Raw genomic sequence first — 21,315 nt, forward strand, 5'->3', positions numbered from 1 at the left:
CACACACACACACACACACACACACACACACACACACACACACACACACACACACACACACACATACACACACACACACACAAAATGGTAGAGGTGTTACCATTAGGAGTACAAATGTTGGGAAATCCCAACGTAGAATCGCCCCATCAGCATTTGCCATTTTCCTCTTTCATGGCACTAGATTTCATCTGTAAAGTGCATTTGTTAATAATATCTAGACCTGGAGATGAAATCATACCACTCGCAAGTTCTCTGAAGTCATACATAGATGATTTCATGGTTTCTTTTTATTCCCTACAGTCACAGAGTTTTGATAACCTCAAAATAGACACTGACAACCGCTGCTCTCCCAGCAGGCGATCCAAGGCAAATACTGAACAAGGAAATTACTGAGGACAGGATGTCTGGGCAGCTCCTCGGCTTAGCGACTGGAAGCCAGATGCAAAAGGGGCATTATTTTGAAACGGCTTGTCCCTGTCCTCCCTGGCCCCTTCTCATTCAAAAACCTTCCTGTGACCCAATTAGTAATTATCAACCAATCATAATACAGTGGAACCTAATTATAATGGGGTCAACCAATCAGCATAGCACAAAATATAAAAACCTTAGAGCCACCTGCAGAAGATGAAAGAATGGACAATGGAGGGAAAGAACACAGGGCAGATGGATAAAAAGAGGGAGCAGCAGCCCAAGTAGTTTCTGTGGCTACAGGGCCAGAAGGGCTGGGTGGACTCGCCCACCAAAAACAAGGGCAGAAAATTCTGTATCCACACTGACTATGTCTAGGGGTTTTTAAAAAGAGGTAGCCGAGTAAGAACCACACCACACATGTGGTTTTCAGGTAAGGGGTAGGTTTATTCATCGTTCCAGCTGGCACCAGGCCATCTTGGTCCTCCATGCAGTGGGGAAAGCCCTGGGAAAGAGCTGGGAGAGTTGGGAAAGAGAGAGAGCTGGGAAAGAGAAGAGAAGGAAAGAGCTGAGAAAAGAGCTAGAAAAGAGTTAGAAAAGAGCTAGAAAAGAGAGCATCTGGGCCTGGGCTAGGTCTTATCTGGGGTATGGGTAGAGAAAGGTGTGGCCACATCAAATTCAGATGTGACCTCAGCGGATGCAGATATGACCTCTTCCAGGTGTGCCAGTTGCTAGGTAACGCAGGTACTGGGTGGAGACTTTGTTGCGAGGAGGGTGGAGTCTGCTCGCCATCCAGGAGCGGACCTTACAGGAGTCTGGCTTAATTTGTCCATGCAGAGTGCTAAATTCTATTCATATATAAATTATTATTATTATTAATTTGTTGGTCATGGGGCTTGAACTCAGGGCCTGGACGCTGTCCCTCAACTCTTCAATCTCAAGGAGAGCACTCTACCACTTGAGCCACAGCATCACTTCCAGTTTTCTAGTGGTTTTTTGGGAGATAAGAGTCACAATTTCCTGCCTGGGCTGGCTTTGAACTGTGATCCTCAGATCTCAGCCTCCTGAGTAGCTGGGATCACAGGCCTGAGCCACTGGCACCCAGCTAGAGTGCTAAATTCTATTTCTATTTTTTTAAGCTTCCCACAAAGTTCCTTACTGTCATGATGAGGAAGTATGTAGGCCATGACACATCAAGATTTTGGTTTTTATTAATTAGGAATCATTCAAGATGAACCCATTAATCACAAGCAATGCAATCCTTGCAAACTTTTCCTTAATTACATGAAGCTCTGCTTTATGGTTAGAGTGTGTGTGTGTGTGTGTGTGTGTGTGTGTGTCTGTGTGTGTGCACATATGTACTGGTATTGGGCTTTGAACTCAGAGCCTGGACACTGTCCTTTAGCTTTATCACTCAAGGATGGTGCTCCACCACTTGAGTCACAGCTCCACTTCTAGCTTTTTTTTGTTGGTTGTAGGGCTTGAACTCTGGGCCTGGGTACTATCCCTCAGCTCTTCAGTTCAAGGCAAGCACTCTACCACTTGAGCCACAGTGCCACTTCCAGTTTTCTGAGTGGTTTATTGAAGATAAGATTCTCACGGAGTGGGCTGGGAAGGTGGCTCAGTGGTAGAGCGCTTGCCTTGCATGCATGAGGCCCTGGGTTCGATTCCTCAGCGCCACATAAGCAAAAAGAAAAAAAGCTGGAAGTGGCGCTGTGGCTCAAGTGGTAGAGCACTAGCCTTGAGCTGAAGAGCTGAGGGAAAGCGCCCAAGCCCAGAGTTCAGGCCCCACAACCGGACCCCCCCCCCAAAAAAAAGAAGATTCTCACGGAGTTTCCTGCCCTGGCTGGCTTTGAACCTTGATCCTCAGATCTCAGGCTCCTGAGTAGCTAAGATTACAGGCATTAGCGCTGACGCCCAGCCATTTCCAGCGTTTTGGTGATTATTTGGCCATAACAGTCTCACAAAGTTTCCTGCCTAGGCTGGCTTTGAACTACAATCCTCAGATCTCAGCCTCCTGAGTAGCTTGGATTACAGGTGTGAGCCACCAGCACCCTACACCTTCACGATTTTTGTTCTGTCCTTGTTCTTAATGTTTTGTTTTAAATTGGTGCATTTTAAAACCTTTTTGAGAAGAACCCTTATATTGAGTGACTATAAAAAGAAAACTAATATCGCTTGCCATAAATAGGGGAAACTTACATAATAAAAACCAACACAAGGTTACACAGCTCTAGCAAGATTCCATTACACATGCCAAAAGCTCTTGGCCTGAGGCTTTTCTCTCTTTTCAAAAGGGAGATTAGCAGGTGATGGACTTTCAAGGACCAAATGGGAACTTTCTTCCTGAAGGAACAGCCAGCCCCGGGGGAGCACGGGGAGCATGGGGGTGGGGGGGGGAGGGAGCACAGGGAAGCACGGGAGCGGGAAGAAGCTTTTCAGTGGGTGACTCCCTGCCATTCAGCAGCAGCGTCTGGCTGGCTCTGATAGCGGCTCTCAGGCCACTGGGCTGGAGAAACCCAGGTCCTGACCTCCAGAACAAATGGGGAGAAATGCATCTTATTGCCCGTCGGGAATCAGAGAAAGAAGGCAGGTTTCTTTTTAAAGGTGGGGGAGGGTGAAAGGCCAAAAATAAATAGTTTGGACAAATAAAGAATCAGAAACAAGAAAGCAGGCAGATGAGTGAGCAGGAATCCTCCCTGGCACACAGTGAACAATAATCCACAGTCAGATCTCATCAGGACTTCTCCCTAGAGGGGCAGAAAAGCACAGGCCAGTTCTGACCAGCTGAGACACCTGTGCGGTAGCATGTGCACATGTGTGTATGTGTGTGTGCATGTGTGTGCACATGTGTGTGCCTGTGTCTTTAGCCCAACAAACTTCACTTAAGGATTCATGAATATACATTGCATCTCATTTCCTCAAGATCAGCTCACTGCTGTTATGAATGCCTCCCCTTCCGTCTCCTCCCCTCCCCTTCTCTTCTCTCCTCTCCTCTCCTCTCCTCTCCTCCCCTCCCTTCCCATTCTACCTCCTCCCCTCCCCTCCCCTCCCTCTCTCCTGGCTTTGTGTGTCTTTGTTCAATTATTTGTTGGGGACACCAAGAACATGAGCTCTTCACTCCCAACTCCCACCCCCCACGTAACAGCAGGTGCAAAAGACACATCAAGGTAAGGCAGAACAGGAAGGAAATCACAAAGGGTGAACTTGTGCTTGAACTTGAGCAAGGACAGCTCAAAAAGGAACAAAGGATACTAATGAAAGACAGAGGTCCACAGTGATGTCATGTCTAGTCAGGATGACGCAAGAGAAAATCAGGGAATTATTCAAAGAAGCCCTCCTCCCCTTCCGGGGGAGGAGGAAGGGAAAGATGGCGGATGCCTACCTGTTGTACCTCCCACAGCACCAGAGGGCTGAAGCTGCAGGCCCAACGGGTACTTCAGGTATTCCAGCTGCTCTGAAAACGAACCCATTCTTAATTTTCCCCTAGAGAAAGATGGCAAATTGTCCAGCTGATTTTACTTCTCAGATAGCTGTTTTGCATGGAGAATTTGAATTGCCCATCCCTTAATTTGTTTTTCTAGAAGGTAATAAAATGTAATTTATAACTGGTGGGTTCAGTAGCCAGGGAGATAAAAATTCAAAACGCAAAGCATTGGTATTCAGGACCTTTAGCTATTCTACTATGTATTCTAGTTTACAGCAAAGGGAGATGGTCACTTGTGGATTCTGTAGTACCATTTACAGCTCAGAAAATCATTTTTCGTGATTGAGGCAGAATAAATACTTAGGACCTTAATATAGCTCCAGGCAAAGCCTATGCTTAGATCACAACAGAAGTTACATGTTTATCTTGTGTGTGTGTGCGCGTGTGCTCCCATACAAGGGCTTGAACTCAGGTTGGGGCATTGTCCTATAGCTTTTTGACTCAAGGCTGGTGCTCTACCACTTGAGCCACAGCTCCGCTTCTGGCTTTTTGGTGGTCATAGAAGAGTCTCATGGACTTTCTTGCCTGAGCTAGCTTTGAATTGAGATCCTCAGATTTTAGCCTTCTGAGCAGCTAGGATTACAGGCATGAACCACAGGTGCCTGGCCACATATGTTTATCTTTTAAGTCTAGCATTTACATATGCGAGAAAACATGTGATCTTTGCCATGCTACACCCGTCTTACTTCACTTACTGTGATGGTCTCCAGATGCATACATTTCCCTGCAAACAACATCATTTTAGTTCTCTTTTTGGCTGAATACTCCATACTTGTTTCGTGTTATTTCATGCACTCTCGGTTGAAGGGCAGCGGGCTTTGGTAAATAGCTTGCCGTGTGCTGCGTGTGCCATGCTGACTTACACCCCAGAGCTGTCTTCCTCAATCCTAGGTTGGCTCTCATTTTCATTTTTTTGTTTTGTTTTGTTTTTTAAGGACCCTCCGTATTGATTTCCACAGTGGTTGCATTAGCTTTGCTTCTCACCCCTCTCAGCCTTGAGGATGGCAATGCTGCCCCCAGTGAGATAAAATCACAATGCCATGTCCATTTTATTTCTTTAATGGCCAAGAACACTGAACGTCTGTAGATATTTGTTGGCCATGTGTCCTTCCTCCTTCAAGAAGGGTGTCTGCCCCCTCTGCCCAGTGTGTTTCTGTGGGAGTTCAGGCGTCCAAGCTGCCCATGTGCTCTACTTATCAAGCTCTTATCAGATGTACAGAGGGCAGATTTTCCGCCTCTTCTAGAGGTTTGTCTTTTTAGCCGGGTGACTGTTCCCTTTGCCGAACAGAAGCTTTGAGACTTGAGGCAAGCCCATGTGTCAGACCTTGCTCCTACTACTGGAGTTCTTCTATCCTTGCCAGTCCTGGGGCTTGAACTCTGGGCCTGGGCACTGTCCCTGAGCTTCTTTTGCTCAAGGCTAGCACTCCACCACTTGAGCCACAGCACCACTACCAGCTTTTTCTGTGTATGTGGTGCTGAGGAATCCAACCCAGGGCTTTATGCGTGTTAGGCGAGCACTCTACCACTGAGCCACCTTCCCAGCCCTCTACTGGAGTTCTGTTCAGGAAGTTACTTAGGCATGCGTGGCTTCTTGAGGTGGTGTTTGCATCCAGAGCCCAGAGCTGTGTATCTAGGTACATTTGGGAAAGGAGAGAGAGAGAGAGAGAGAGAGAGAGAGAGAGAGAGAGAGAGAGAGAGAGAGAGAGAGAACTTCTCAGGTAGGAATGAGGCTAGTGTTTGAGCGGCAGGCAAACAAGAGGTGACTCACCACTCCAATTTAAAAGTTTCTAAAAAAAACTTTTTGGGATTCTTTATTAAAGAGTGACATAAGTACCCTATTACTAATATTTAATTTCATGCGCTGTAATAGGGGACCTTTATCCCTCTCTCCTTCTGCAAGTTTATAGCTTGCACGTTAAATTTTAGAGGTTTAAATATATCATCTCTTCACGACTCTGTAGGTTTTAATTATCAAAGTAGCTACATCAGTTTTTTTTTTCCCCTAGCAAAATCACGGTGACCTTATTTTATAACTGAAACAAAGCCCAACGCTTGGTTTCCACAGCAGGCAGTTAATAGGTCACTGCATAAAGATTTATCTCTACTGTGTGGCCAGAGAATTTCCAATCAGGTTGGTGAAAACCTGGGCTCATTTCTTTAAACACTTCAGACAAGTTAGGCCTTACTTCCATTAAAGGCCACATCTTGGACCAAATAGGATGTATTTTTTATGGAGACTCAAAAAAAAAAAAACCAACAAACACTGCCATTAGTCAATGTGGAGAATAATCAATGTAACAACTAATTTTAATCTACCTACAGGGAAAACCTTGACCACGTTTTCTTCTGTTAGCATGAAAGCAGCTCTATTCCTGAGACCTGAAAAACAGGCAACGTTTTGTAATTGTGCTTACTCACCTGACAGGAGAAATTTGTCCTCCAAATATTAAATATTCCTCCAAGTGAAAATATTCCTCGAAAAGGAAGCAAGAAATAGCAGATATATATGTGGGCCTGTGTGTGTGGTGGGAGCGTGGGGGTCTTTCTTCTCCTGCCTCTTAGATCCAGCAGTATCAACCTATCTTGTTTACTACTGTGAAATCCTCCACCTGCCCTCTCCCCCAGAATTGTGATTAAAATCCTCAGTCTCTGTATCCCCATCCCCACACCAGCTTTCCTCTCCCGGCATAAAATCTGGTGCCTAAACGCCTCTTCTGTGATCTCTTCTTGTGTGGGATTTTTCCTTTGGAATAAGAGCTAAATCAGGAAAAGGCCTTGACCACAGCTCACTGCCTCTGTCCCTACCCAGAGGCCAGTTGGGGACCCGCAGTCTCAGGGCCCCCGCTACTTAGCACAGACGCAGCTGCTTTGAAAAGCAGCTTCTCTTCCCTGCTAACCTCATGCAGCAAAATGAAAATGGGAAATGCAGTGATATTCTATTCCGTTTCCTCTGCCCATTCTAGTGAATGTGCGATGGGAGTGAGATGTGGTTTTTCTTAGCAAATAAACATTTGTTAAGTATAAAACACAGTTTAGAGAATCTACTTTGAAAAAGAAAATCCTTAGCTGGTCATTCCTTGTCTTCTGTCAACAGAGACCTGGAGCCGCCATCCTCCTTTTAAAAAATACAACATTAGAGGCCAGGGCTGGTGACTCACGCCTGCAATCTGAGCTACTACTCAGCTACTCAGGAGGCTGAGATCTGAGGAATGGAGGCAAGGCAGGGCCACAGCCTGGGGCTCTGGGTTCTTAGGGGTCCAGGCTGTCTGCTGAGATCTCTGGCTTCTTCCTATTAACTCTGATATTGGGAACTTTATTTATTTATTTGTTGGTTTGTTTGTTTATTTTTGGCTGGTTGTGGGGCTTGAACTCTGGGCCTGGGCACTGTCCCTGAGCTCTTAAGTTCAAGGCGAGCGCTCTACCTCTTGAGCCACAGAGCCACTTCCGGATTTCTGCTGGTTTATTGGAGATAAGAGTCTCATGGACTTTCCTGCCTGGGCTAGCTTTGAACCGTGATTCTCAGAGCTCAGCATCCTGAGTAGCTAGGATTACAGGAGTGTGCCACCTGCACCCAGCTATTGGGGACTTTAATTCCTTCCTTCCTTCCTTCCTTCCTTCCTTCCTTCCTTCCTTCCTTCCTTCCTTCCTTCCTTTCTTCCTTCTTTCCTTCTTTCCTTCCTTCCCTTCTCCTTCCCTCCCTCTCTCCCTACCCTTCTCCTCCATCTCTTCTGTCTGTCTGTCTGTCTTATCAATATTGTGGTACAAGATGAGAGGGAGGTTTCATTGTGATGTTTCCATACATGTAAACAGTGTATCTGGACACCCCTCACCCCCTCCATCTCTCTCTCTTCCATCCCACTCCCCTTCTTAAAACAATTTAAACAGGTTCCATTGTTTGTTTTATGCAAATACATGATGTAGATCCTATACATCCTCATTCACCCATATATATGAGGTCCCTATAGTTCCATTCACCCTTTCATTAGATTCCCCTCTCACTGGAACCCCCCCCCCACACACACCTGTTTTACTTTCCTGTCATTTTCTTTTAGTGTGTGTTAATTACCCCAAGTCACTTCTAGGGTTTCAATGTGCATAGGCTGTGTTTTGCTCAGAATCAGCCTCTCTTCCCCTCTCCTCCAATCTCTCTTGATCAACAACTTAGATTGAGGTTCCTTATACAGAGTTACCCTGGCTTCCTATCTACCCTCTGTCTTCCTTTTTCCCCCGTTCCCCTTCCCATGTTGGGGCTATTTTTCAACCTCTCTAGTTTTGATAGCAGCCCTGAGTTCTATTATCTCTAAAATGGAAATCACTAGGTTCTAGACATTCTAAGAGCGAGTGTACGTGAACTTCCTGGCATAGGTGAGCCCCTCTGCAAAGGTGAGGTGTTATCCTTTGAGAGTGGCGCAGAGGTGAGGCTTTCAGAGGGCCTGTGGTGGGTGGCTGACGGCTCTGGCATCTCTGGACCTGGGTAGTGAGTGGACAGCGAGGGCTACTTTCTGCCTGGTTGTAAATGATGGCTCTTATTCCTGTGTGCAGTGTGGGGCTCCTTTCTGGTTTCTGCGTGGAGCCGCAGAAAGGAAGGAAGCCGAGTTCCCAGCCAAGCCGGTGTTTCTGCTCCGTGCTCCGCCTCTCCACGAGCTGTCTAATGAACACTGGTACAAGTCTGCCTACAAGACCTGCCAGCAGTGACCTCGGACCTTTCACTCTGTCCGCCCTGTTTTCTTGCGGAGGTAGGTTGATATGACAGTTGTGGTGGTAACGTCTATTTTTATTAAATAAGGAAAGGAACCGAATTAGAGGAATTAGGACAATTAGGGTGCACGTGGTTTGTGCTGGGTTTTAAACCTGTTTTAACTGTTAACGTTCACTTCATTCTGGCACTTTCCAGTGCTTTCCTCATTGCCCTGTCCACTCATCACTGCAAGAACCTACACAGAAGTTACTTTAGCTTGACATCACCGAGGATCTGAGAGGGTGTGTGGCCGGCTCCAAGTCATCCAGCCGAAAGTGGCCAAGCCCTAAGCCATCCAAGCTACAGCTGTCTCTCTGCTCCTCATATATATGTCATTTTTTGTCCTGGTCCAGGGGCTCGAACTTAAAGAGTCTGGGTGCTTGTTCTTCGGTGTTTTCTGCTCCAAGCTGGCACTCTATCACTTGAGCCATACCTCCACATCTGGCTTCTTGCTGGTTAATTGGAGATAAAGAGTCTCACATGTTTTTTTTCTGCCCAGACTGGCTTTGAACCATGATCCTCAGATCTCAGCCTCCTGAGCAGCCAGGATTACAGGTGTGAGCGCTGGCATTCACCACCCTCTCCCTCCTCCCCCCCACCCGCTCCTCTTGGACTGCTGCTGTTTGAAATCATTTATGTAGATTAAGACACCTAACTAAATCACTGTTATGTTCTTTGGGCAGTCTCCCAAATAAACTTGCTCCCACTCATGCCCACCCCAGAGCTTTTGTCCAGTACCTCTATACCTTTGTGGGCCAGCCAGATGGCATAAAGCTCTCAACTTTCAGAGAAGCCATAAACAAAGGTGTCTACTCAAGCCTGATCTGAGGGTTGAGGTTGGAAGCCAGTCAGGGCAAGAAAGTCTATGAGATTCTTATCTCTAATTAACCACCAAAAAGCTAGTAGTGGAGCTGTGGCTGAAAGTAGTAGAGAACTTACCTTTAATGCAAAGGATCAGGGATAGTGAATAGGTCCTGAGTTCAAGTCCAAAGGCCAGCACACACACAAAAGAAATATGAGTCTCATAGCTCTCATTATTGCCTTTTTAATGACTGGAAACTTCTAGTCTGTAGATTTCCGGATTCCCTTTTAGTGGTTCCAATAGGCTTATGCCTGTTCAACCAGTCCTCTTCTAGATTAGACTTGAACTTTACTTGATTTTTTTCAGGCTCAAATTGGGAAGGCTGAAATCTACATTTAATTTGCATTTTGCTGTACAGTCAATATAAAACCTTATAATTCATAATTCGAAATTTGCAAGTCCTGTAGGCCATTTTCATGCTTGGAAGCTATTAAGCAAAGTGACTTTAGAATAACAGCTTTTTAATTTCTAGCATTTTAGTTGTCGAATATGTGGCCAACTCATCAACCCCAGCTATGGAAAAATTGTTCACAGTGTTGAAAAAAATACTTTCAGTGTTTGTCATGAGGTATGATGCCCTTTCCTAACTTCTCTAGGGCTTTTGTGATGTGGAAATGTTGACTTTTGCCAAAAAGATTTCTCTGTACCCATGGAGATGTTCATATGACTTTTGTTTCTGTGATTTATTCTATTTATTGGTTTGCATATAACGAACCATCCTTGCATCCCTGGATTGAAACCAAGTTTATCACAGCAAATGGTCTTTATAATGTGCTGCTGAATTTTGTTTGCAAGTATTTTGTTGAGGACTTGCATCTATGTTCATCAGGGAAATTGGTCTGTACTTTTCTCTCGAATGTGTATCTTTTCCTGGTTTTCATTGCAGGGCAATTTTGGCTGCACAGAGTGAGTTTGGAAGTGTCCCTTCCACGTCCATTTTGTGGAACAGGCTGAGGGCCGTTGGTGTTAGTTTGTTCTTAAAGTCTGAACCTGAAGGTCTTCATCACCGCTTCAGTCTTGTTTCTTCTTATTGGACTGCTTAGGTTGTTTATGTCCTCCTGTTTCAATTTAGGTAGGTCCCACTGATCTAGACATTTACCCATTTCTACCAGGTTTTCCAAATTATTGTAGCATAAGTTTTCAAAACACTCCCTAATGATCCTTTGGATTTCAGAAATATTTATTGAACTCTCTCGTTTTTATCTCTAATTTTATTATCTCATTGTTTTGGTTAATTTGATTTTAGCTTGTCAATCTTGCTTATATATATAAATGATATATAAACAAATATACAAACATATTTATCATATATATGTATATATAATCGTGTGTGTGTGTGTGTGTGTGTGTGTGTGTGTGTGTGTGTGCATGTGCCAGAACTAGGACTTGAACTCAGGGCCAGAGCATTGTGTTGCCCTTGGTTTTTTCACTCAAGGCTGGTAGTCTATCACTTGAGCTATATCTCTACTGCTGGCTTTTTGCTGATTAATTAGTAAGAAAGAGCCTCAGACTTTCCTGCCTGGGCTGGCCTTGAACTGCCATCCCTGACTCCCAGCATCCTGAGTAGCTAGGATTACAGGTATTGAGTCAATAGTATCTGGCTTGTTTATCTTTTAATTTTTTTGTTGTTGTAAAGGTGATATATGGAGGGAATACAGCTACATAAGGTAATGAGTATATATATATATATATATATATATATGTATATATTTTTTTGGTTGGTCGTGGGCTTGAACTCTGGCCTTGGATGCTGTCCCTGCTCTCTTCAGCTCAAGGCGAGCACTCTACCCCTTGAGCCACAGCGCCACTTCCGGTTTTCTAGTGGTTTATTGGAGATAAGAGTCTCACGAACTTTTCTGCCAGGGCTTTGAACCGTGATCCTCAGATCTCAGCCTCCTCAGTAGCTAGGATTACAGGTGTGAGCCACTGGCGCCCGGCTGAGTTCATTTATTTTTGAAGAGTGTTACCCCCTCTCTCATTTTCTCCTGCTTCCCCCCCATACCCCTCCCTGCAAGTTGTAAAGCTCATTCAACATAGTGTCTAGTGAGTATCACTGTTGCATTGGTTTATCCTCTGTTCCGCCATTTCTGTGATTCCCCTTTACTTCTGCAAATCAGATAAACATATATACAAGACCAGGGGTAGAGAAATCCCTTTGTCTTATCGGTTTTTTTGGTTCGTCAGTCTTGGGGCTTGAACTCTGGGCCTGGGCGCTGTCCCTCAGCTCTTTAGCTCAAGGCTAGCACTTTACCACTTGAGCCACTGTGCCACTTCTGGTTTTCTGGTGGTTAATTGGAGATAAGAGTTTCACGGATTTTCCTGCTCAGGCTGGCTTTGAACCGTGATCCTCAGATCTCAGCCTCCTTTGTAGCTAGGATTACAGGGGAGAGCCACTGGCGCCTGGCATTTGTTTATCTTTTAATACAGCAGTGGTGAACCTTTTTTCTGCTAAGGACTGCTTGGATATTTACAACATTATTTGCAGGCTATATGATATTCTTAGTTCAGGCTGACAGGCCTCAGTAAGCTGTCCAGAATATGTGTCTGTCCCAGCATGTACCAAGAGATTTCTTGGGCCCTCAGGCCAGACATTTCCCACTCCACCAATTCTGTTTCATTGATCTTTCTATTGTGCTATTAGTCTTCATTTCATTAATTTTTAATCTGATCGTTAACTGTTTCTCTACATCTACTAATTTTGAGTGTGGCTTATGATTATTGCTCTAAGGTCTGGAAGAGCATCATTTGCTTATTTATTTAAGATGTGACCACTTAATGTAGGCTCTTGTAGCTCTGAATTTCCCTCTTAGGACTGTTTGTTGCAGTATTAAATATCCCAAAGGTTCTCTGAAGTTATGTTTTCTTTCATTTCATGGCAGGGATTTAAAAATGTCCTCCTTGGTTGTCTTCTTATTTCTATGGTCAGTTGTGATGAATTTATAGTCCTTTTGTATATAATTAATGTTTTCCCTTTGATAACTTGATTTTATCTTTAGTTCTGTAATTTCCCTATATGACAAAGGGTTTAGTGTGCTCATATCTGCACGCTAACTACACACTATGTTCTGATATTTTTTTATTACAACACTTTCAGCATCTCCACTGGCTTTTTTTTTTTCTTTTCTAGGGGGGTCCAGTCGTGGGGCCTGAACTCTGGGCCTGGGTGCTGTCCCTCATCTCTTCAGCTCAAGGCTAGCGCTCTACCACTTGAGCCACAGCGCCACTTCTGACTTTTTTTTTTCCTGCTTATGTGGTGGAGTGCTAGCCTTGAGCTGAAAGAGCTGAGGGACAGCGCCCAGGCCCAGAGTTCAGGCCCCATGACCGAACCCCCCCAAAAAAATAATAAAAAAATTTAAAAAGCCTATTATTTTTCTTTTTGGGATTCCTTTAAGATATAAGTTAAAGCCAGTCAACATAACACCATGAATCTGATCCCCACCCCCTCACATTTTCTATTTATATCCCTTTTATTCACTGCTCTTTCTCTTCAACTTTGGCTAACTCCAGTGACTTTTTCATGTCAATGAACATGATTTTATTTTTCAAGGTTTCTATTAGTCTCTTTTCATATTTACCAGTTACACATGAAGTCTGAGTGAAGAACTGGTAAATATGACATTATTGATCTGAGAAGACAAAAATACATAGGTCAATAATCTTTGCCAGTTTCATAAAGTTATGTTTATCAGGAGTAAATTCACTTCACTTTCTGAGTATTCATTTATTGAATGACTTTCTTCGTGCCAAATATTTCTATATGTTTGGAACATGGTGGTTGGGCTCATTGCTGGGGAGGCGTTTCTAGTTGCTTTTTTTCTATTTTGTTTTAGATTATATTATTATTATTATTATTATTATTATTATTATTTTAAAATCTCATTCCCTCTGTGGTCTCCTCTCCCTGTTTAGTTTTTCCTTTACTGGCCTCCTAGCTTTCTAGTGTCCTGTTGGCATTTGGAGGTGCCTATCCCTTGGAAGTAATTTGGGGACATAGCATCGCCTGTCCCATGGCCAGCTGCCTGTCCAGGCTCCTAGTTCCAGGAGGAGCTGTCCCTGCCTCTCCAGGTAGTAGGGCAGTGTTTTCAGAGTCTCCTTCACCAGCTCTCCTGTCCTCCATCTTGAACTATCTGAACTATCTTTTGCTCCGATCACCCTGCAAAAGACAACACTTTTGGCTTTGGTTTTGGTCAGTCATGGGGCTTGAATTCGGGACCTGGGTGCTGTCCCTCAGTTCTTCAGCTCAAGGTGAGTGAGTGCTCTACCACTTAAGCCACTGAGCCACTTCCAGTTTTTTTTTCTAGTGGTTTATTGGCAATAAGAGTCTCACAGACTTTCCCCACACGGGCTGCCTTTGAACTGTGAGCCTCCGATCTGAGTCTCCTGAGTAGCTAGGATGATAGGCGTGAACCAATGGTGCCTGGCAACACTTTTGGCGTTTGAACCTGAGACTCCATGAGCGTTTCAGTGGAGGTATTTCCTATTTCAGTCCCATGAAAAATGTTTTATTTTGCTCTGCGCCCGGTTATATCCTTTTGGTTTTCTCTTTTTACATTTTAGCCATTGGTGCTGTTTCTATATGGAAGAAAGGGAGTGATCAAGTATGACCTTACTGCACCAAATGGAGCAGAATTATTTGTGTATTTCTTCCTTTCTTTTACTATCCTTTTAGGGTTTTTATTTTTATTCTTTGGCAGTACTGTGGTGTGAACTTAGGGCCTCATGTTTGCTAGGTAGGAGTTCTACCATTTGAGCCATACCCCTGCCCTCTTGAGCAGAACATTTCTGTGTGTATCTCTCCATCCTTCTCTCTCACAATCCTTCCCTGCAGTGCATGTTCTAGACATAATGAACTACTTTTAGCTTCTTCAGGGTCAATAAGTTGCATGTCTCCTGCACCTGGAATCCAAGGAGACAGTGAAATAAAGATTTAAAAAAAAATTCAACATAATTATAGATAAGTTAATAAAAACATCTCTTGATCTGAAATCCCAAAGGAGTTGACATTACAATCTGGTGACTCTCAAACCTGGTGGATTCCAGCCTCAAAATAAAGTCACCAGAGGGCAAAGTTGGGTGTGTAGAAAAAGTGTATTTTATCCAGAATGAATGTGCCAGGCTGGCATGGGAAGGGAAAAGAGATTGAGTCCTCGGTCATTAGGGCCTGTTTCTGAATGAGTTCCACCCAGCCAAGAACTATGAATCAATGAACATTGACACTACTCCCAAGTCCAGTGTTAGTTACTTTGGTGTAGCTGTGATCAAAGTACTTAAGAGAACCACTTAAGGGAGGAGAACCACTTTTGGATCATGGCTTTTGGGGAGTCAGTCCCTGGCCTTTGGCTCTGGTACTGAAGGGTCTGTGGTGAGGTAGAACATCATGGTGGCCAGGGCATGCCCAGGAAGCTCTTCATGTCATGGAAGCAGAGAAAGGAATTCCAGTAGGAGGTCCAGGCCCACCTGCTAATGTTTCTACCACTTCCCAGAACAGTGCAGCCAGCTGGAGACCCAATTTTGACTCACAAGCCTGGGGAGCAAATTCCACCTTGTACCATGGCATCCAGTAAACTCCCGAGCACAGAGAATAATGAATAGAGTCTGGAGCCTGAAGCTCCAGTGCTCTGTGGTCATCCCGTTCTTCTGGGGTTGGGGAAAGGAGCTTCTCCCCATACTTGCCATGCACTCTGTCCCTTTTTAAAATCTGTTGTGGACTTGAACTCAGGGCCTGAGGGCGCTGTCTCTGAGCTTTTGTGCTCAAGGCTAGCCCTCTACCACTTTGAGCCACAGCTCCACTTCCAGTTTTTAGGTGGTTCATTGGAGATAAGAGTCTCAAGGACTTTCCTACTCAGGCTGGCTTTGAACCATGATCCTCAGATCTCAGCCTCCTGAGTAGCTAGGATGACGGGTATGAGCCACCAGCTCCTGGCTACATTTTCCTTGATACAAGTGTTGTCTAAGGCTTTCCCCACCATTTCTCCTGCCAGTTCCGACTTGTCCTCATGGCTATGATAAAACAGTAGTGAAGTTACTGAATTCCAAGTAAGGGGGAACATTACCCAGTTTAATCTCTATAACACCCCTAGTGAAATATGCATTTTTATTTTCATATCACGAATAAAGAAACTGAGGACAGGGAACATTTCCAATATTTTGAAGATCTTATCTTGGAGACAAGATTAGACCCAAGTCTCTTGACCTCTGGAGGTCACGTTCTCTCCATCCTATGCAGCTGCACCCCATTGGTAGTTCATCTTATATGCCTAGCACACTGCATAACACCTGGCACAGTGAGTGTCAATTATATTTAACTAAGGAGTATATAAGTCAATGAAACACATCCTCAAACTAGTGGCCAAGAGGAAGCTTAAAACAACTCTGTTATGAAGATTTATGAAGAATGCTTCACCGTCTTTGGCATCAGATTCCCTTTTCGTAACGGTGGATGCAATGCATCCGGTCATGCAAGCTCCCCGTCAAGCACTGGGAGTTTCAGGGAACTCTGCTGCCCCTTCCATCCAGGTCTTTCCATGGGCTTTCTCCCTCTGGCTGCAGAAGGAGATGGTTATTCTCAGGGTCCCTTTGCTTTGTCCCCCGTGTAGGCCTGTTAGTCACCTGGGGACGTGGCTTATTTGTACTGATGCTTCACATGATACTGACCTCCGACCTTGCGAAGGCATGCTGGGTATTATTCAAGACTTGGTTGCAAGCTGCATGCATGAATAATAACTAAAATTACAGGCTTATGTAGCTGTTAGTCAGCTTTCTGTCACCATAACCTACCTAAGGTGATCAAGTTATGAAGAGAAAAGGTTTATTTTGGCTTATGACTAAGAGGCAATGTGTGGAAACAGACAGTTGGGCAAAACTTCATGGTCATAGAACCGCAGAGAAAATGTGGGGGAGTCTGGGGCCCCCGCGCTCCCGTTCAGGGCACACCCGAATGACCTGAGTCTTCTCAGTAGGCCAGTGCCTTGGGTTCCGTTACCTCCCCACAGGGGCTCACGCTTTTGCCTTTGGTGGACCTTTCAGATCTAGACTCCGGGTGTGTTCCTGGCCCTCGAAGCTCATGCCACCACACAACGCAGGATGCATTCAGTCCCCAGGGTCCCCCAAGCCAGCGCTGGTCTGGCTTGGCTCAACAATCTAAGGCCTACCTCCCCAGTCAGGCGCCCTTATCAAAGCCAGCTATATGTAATTCGAGGATACAATGGCACAGGGTAAGTTTACCATTCTTAAAGACAGTCCAGTAGCAGGAAAACAGCCAGGGGGACCAGAACAAAAGACTAAAAACCCAACAGCAAGCATTGATTCCCACAGCTCCATGTCCAGATTCTAGGGCACCCTGGGGTGAACTGTGACTCCCCAGGGCTGGGGGCAAACACCTCCCACCCCAGCTGTGGCTTTGCTAGCTTCTGCCCACATAGCTGCCCTCCCAGCCTGCTCTCTCTGAGCCTGCAGCTCTCCTCAGCAGACATGTTGCCCTGCTTGCCCCTCTGACTTCTGTGGCCTTCAGAGAGCTTCGACTTGACCCTCACAGCTCCCCACATCATCCTGCCATGACTAGAGATGATGGCTCCGCCACACACTCCCTGGCTTTCGGGGCTTGCTTTCAGTGCCTTTCGGATGCCAGGACTGTACATTTTGCATGCTGTGTGTTTGTAAAACCAGCACTGCATTGAAAACATCCTGAGTCCACTTGAGTTCTGGCTGCTGTGGCCTCTGAGTATTTTGCTGGGTGGACATGAGCAGAGGAATCTGCAGGCACTTGGGCACAGCAGGCATTCCAGTCCCTTGATCCTGATGTACCCTCAGCCCAAGACTCAAGTGCATGCACACACTTCTGCTTACACCGCCTCCCCTCTTCTCTGCTTCATGTTTTTGGCACAATCCAGAGCCATGGACCAAGACTGGAGAAGGGACACAAGCCAGGCGTGTGCGGGGCTCCACCTCTCAAACACCAGAGCCGCCATGCAGCCTGGGATTTTTAGTGAGCTAACAAGCTTTGTGGAACATTTTAGAAACAAGTCATTTGATCCCTAAACAGTCCTACAAAATAGGCAGAGATGATATGTCTTATAAACAAATGTCAGGAATGGAAATAGGTTTGAAATCAAAGTACAGTACTCTGCGCTGACAAAGGACAGCACTCTGCCCTTTATTCATGCTCTCTCTCAAGAATGTGTGAATAGCTCAATTTTATTAATGGATTCATTTGCCCGAAATGAACCCAGGCTTTGAAAAGCAAGGGTGCCTTCTAAGTCGTCTGATGATATCCCCGTGTTTATGACCCCCCTGGGTCATGGCAAACTTCTTTTCCTTGTGATGTAGGGGGTGGCACTGCTGCTCCAGGTTTGCTTTCCCAGCTCCAGTGTGGGTGTGGGTATGGGTGTGGGGGGAATAGGGCGAGGCCATCTGTTTATTGGAAGAGGGAAGCTGGGAAGGTTCTATTTAAGTGGCCGGAGAAACCAGCTATGGGCTTGTGTAGGTTCTGCTCCCAACCTTCCTCTTCTGGTTTGTTCAAGGCCCAGCTTGGGGAACACTTGATCCAAGAACCTTCCCTGCCAACTGAGGCGTGGTGGAGATGCCTACCCCTTTACTCTGGAGCCCAGTGCTCCCGCTAACACAGCCCTTCCCCCCCCCCCCCCCCCCCCCCCCGCCAGTGCTCCTCCACGGTGCCATCTTACCCTCCCATCTTACCCTCTTAACAAATCAGGCTGCTGTTCAACACTCCAAGTTCAGAGTGCGAAGGTTCTCGCTTCTTTTGCTGCTATCTCTATTACCTTCCTAGAGCACTCACTTAAAACACCCATCTTTAAAAAAAAATGTGCCCAGTCCTGCGGTTTGAAGCCAGGGCCTGGACACTGTCCCTGAGCTTTTGTTGCTCAAGGTTAGCACTCTACCTCTTGAATCACAGCACCACTTCTTTTTCTGAGGTGTTTATTAGAGATAAGAGTTTCATAGACTTTCCTGCTCAGGCTGGCTTTGAACCACCATCCTCAGATCTCAGCCTCCTTGAGTAGCTAGGATTACAGGCATCAGCCACCAGTTCCCAGCAAAAGAGGATCTTTTATAAGCAAATAAAATGGAGGTACTTGAGTTCAGAAGCAGCCCAGACTTTTTTCTTTTCTTTTGTTTGCAGACTTGGGGTGCTAACTTAAGAACTTCATAGCTTTGAACTTCAAATTTTTCTCGAGCTTTGGGAAAATTGTTTCATAGAGGAAAGGAACAGTAGAAGGGGCAGGATCAGAGCGTGGTTGTTTGTGTTCAGTGGTCCTTTCTGGCAATTTTCCTCTAACATTTCCCTTGAATGTTGTGAGAACTTGTTGAAACTATAAATGAATGAAATTTTTGTTTATGTATGTACATATATCATTTTTTAATAACCTGTATCATTTAAAACAGGGTTAGATAATTATGATTGTGTATGTATAACAGGTGTTTAAACTGTTCTGATAATGGGAAAGTCAACATAGAATTAAACAAACAAAATTTAACAGTTACACTGCAAGTGGATGTCAGGATCTTATAAACCCACAATCTGTAGGAGTCCATTTTGTTTTAATAATTGAACAATTCCAACTGCCCAATTAGTGGATATGGATATGTCAAATCACTTTATCTGCCGCTTTGGAATCTTGTCTACACCTCTGATCAAAGCCTTGCCACACGTTGAAAATTAACTATTCTCTTGAGACTCTCCAGGCTGAAATTTCTGTCACATGTGCCCCCACCCCCACCCCTGTGCACTCTGCTTTCTGCTGGCAGCCCTCAGGCGGACAGATTGTGTATCCACCTTCCTATGACTGAACTCACCAGCTGAAATCTGATCGGAACTTTCTTAAGTACCAGTTTATATGTTTTTAATTGATTTAACTATAAATGTGATGCAAACAGAACACAAAGGGGGAAATCATATAGCGTATCCGCATCCGGATGCTCTAAGTTGGTAGGAAAGCAGCCAGGTAGAGGATAGAGGCCTATATAGTCTGCACAATGCAAGCTGTCATGTCAACGAAAACCTAACAACAAGGGGCCAGGAGGCTGCAGAAGAATGATGAAGTAAGGACAGAAGAATAAGGAAATGAGGGATGGATGGTAAATAAATGTTGGGCATCACACCCCTACAGGAAACAGAAAGAACCACCAGCCAGAGGCCATCCAGCTCTGTTTAACCCATGGCCAAGCTCTCTACCATGTCGATGCCACGTGCACTTCCTCTGCCATGGCTCTCTGCCAGGAGATTTTGTATCACTTTTACTTGCGTCTGTGTCTTGTCTGAATTCTTCTCTTGCCAGACATAAGAACTTGATAGGAGGTTGTTTGTTGCTCTAATCTCTCTGGTAACATATTTGGTATACTGGGCGGGAACTGGCGGATTACATGTCTTTTTTGACTTCTTCATATATTTGTTCTTACTTTCTCAAATGTTTGTTTTTATATACTTGTGATCATAATTAAGGAATAAATTTGCAATTTGATCTACTGAAAAAAATACTGTTTAATTCTGCCATGTTTCTAGAAGTTTGTGTGGGTAAAATTGTTCCAATACTGCTGGGTGAAGCAAGAAAATCAATGACCTTCATCACAGACTACATTTATATAACTGCAACAACCCCTAATTTAAGTAATGATGCTTTTACTATCATGAAGGAAAAAGTCAATTTAGCAATCGGGCAAGGGCAAGAAAGAGAAAAAGGCCCAGGTCAGTTGGGTGCTGCTGACTCTCACTTGTAATCCTAGCTATTGGAGAGGCTGAGGTCTGAGGATCAGGGTTTGCAGCCAGCGCAGGCAGAAAAGTCTGTGCAACTCTATTTCCAATGAATCAGCAAGGGGTTGGAGCAAAGCTGTGGCTCAAGTGGTAAAGCATCAATGGGAAACTCCTGAGATCAGGCCTCAGTAACTCCATCCCAAAAAGAGACTAGCTCTGACTGAGCTTGCTGGGGGAGACCTATTTATCACCAAGGTCATAGCTAGTTTCATCTGACTGCTATTTCTTGTGGTTTATAACTTGATGTCAACCTGGATAATATTTACTTTTCGAGATTTATGTAACTTGCTATTTAATTTGGAAGTCAATACTTTTTTTTTCTCCTGAAATGCTCATGGAAAATAATGACTTCAACAGTAGGAAGTCAAAATACGTCTTTTCTTTTTTCACTGGGCCTCAGTCCTGAAGCCTTAGTCATAAAACTGGCACATGTAATGGGAAGGCAGGAGTTCCTCAGATCTACTCTCCTCTAGTGTCCCACACAAACCTCACTTTGGACGGTGAACTGGCGACGTGGCCTTGGCGACGTTTTCTTCTGGAAAGGACAAAGTCTTCTTCCATCGTGTGGGAGGAGGAAGCTGGGTAGGCAGTGCTCCTAAAAATCCTGCCCACTGACCTGGGCCGCGGGACAGAAAAGTTTTTGCTTGATTTACAATCTAAAGCCCGGTTCCTACTCTGTCATCTCAGGGCCTCCTCTGCCATCCGCGATCAGACAAACTGAAAGGGAGAATTAAGCTAATGAGAGACAACGGGATAGGGCTGAGGAGTGTTGTTAGGAGTCCATGGCCCATGGCCGGGGCTCACGCCTGCGATGCCAGCTCCTCGGGAGGCTGAGATCCTGACAGAAGCCAGCCCGGGCAGCAGCATCCGGGCACTCTTCTCCATCTGGCCATCCAAAGGCAGGTGTGGCCGAGTGGCTGGGGGGGTGGGTGGAGGCCTCCCGGGGGGGACAACCCCATCCCCCGCAGAAGGCGGAGACCGGCAGGGCGGGGGCTCGGGCCTCAAGTCGCAGCTGCTCTGGAGGCTGGGCTCTGGGGAGCGCGGTTCGAAGCCAG

The sequence above is a fragment of the Dipodomys merriami genome, unplaced genomic scaffold (genome assembly GCF_024711535.1).
Source record: "Dipodomys merriami isolate MVZ:Mamm:240054 unplaced genomic scaffold, mDipMer1.0.p SCAF_7, whole genome shotgun sequence".
Lineage (NCBI taxonomy): Eukaryota > Metazoa > Chordata > Mammalia > Rodentia > Heteromyidae > Dipodomys > Dipodomys merriami.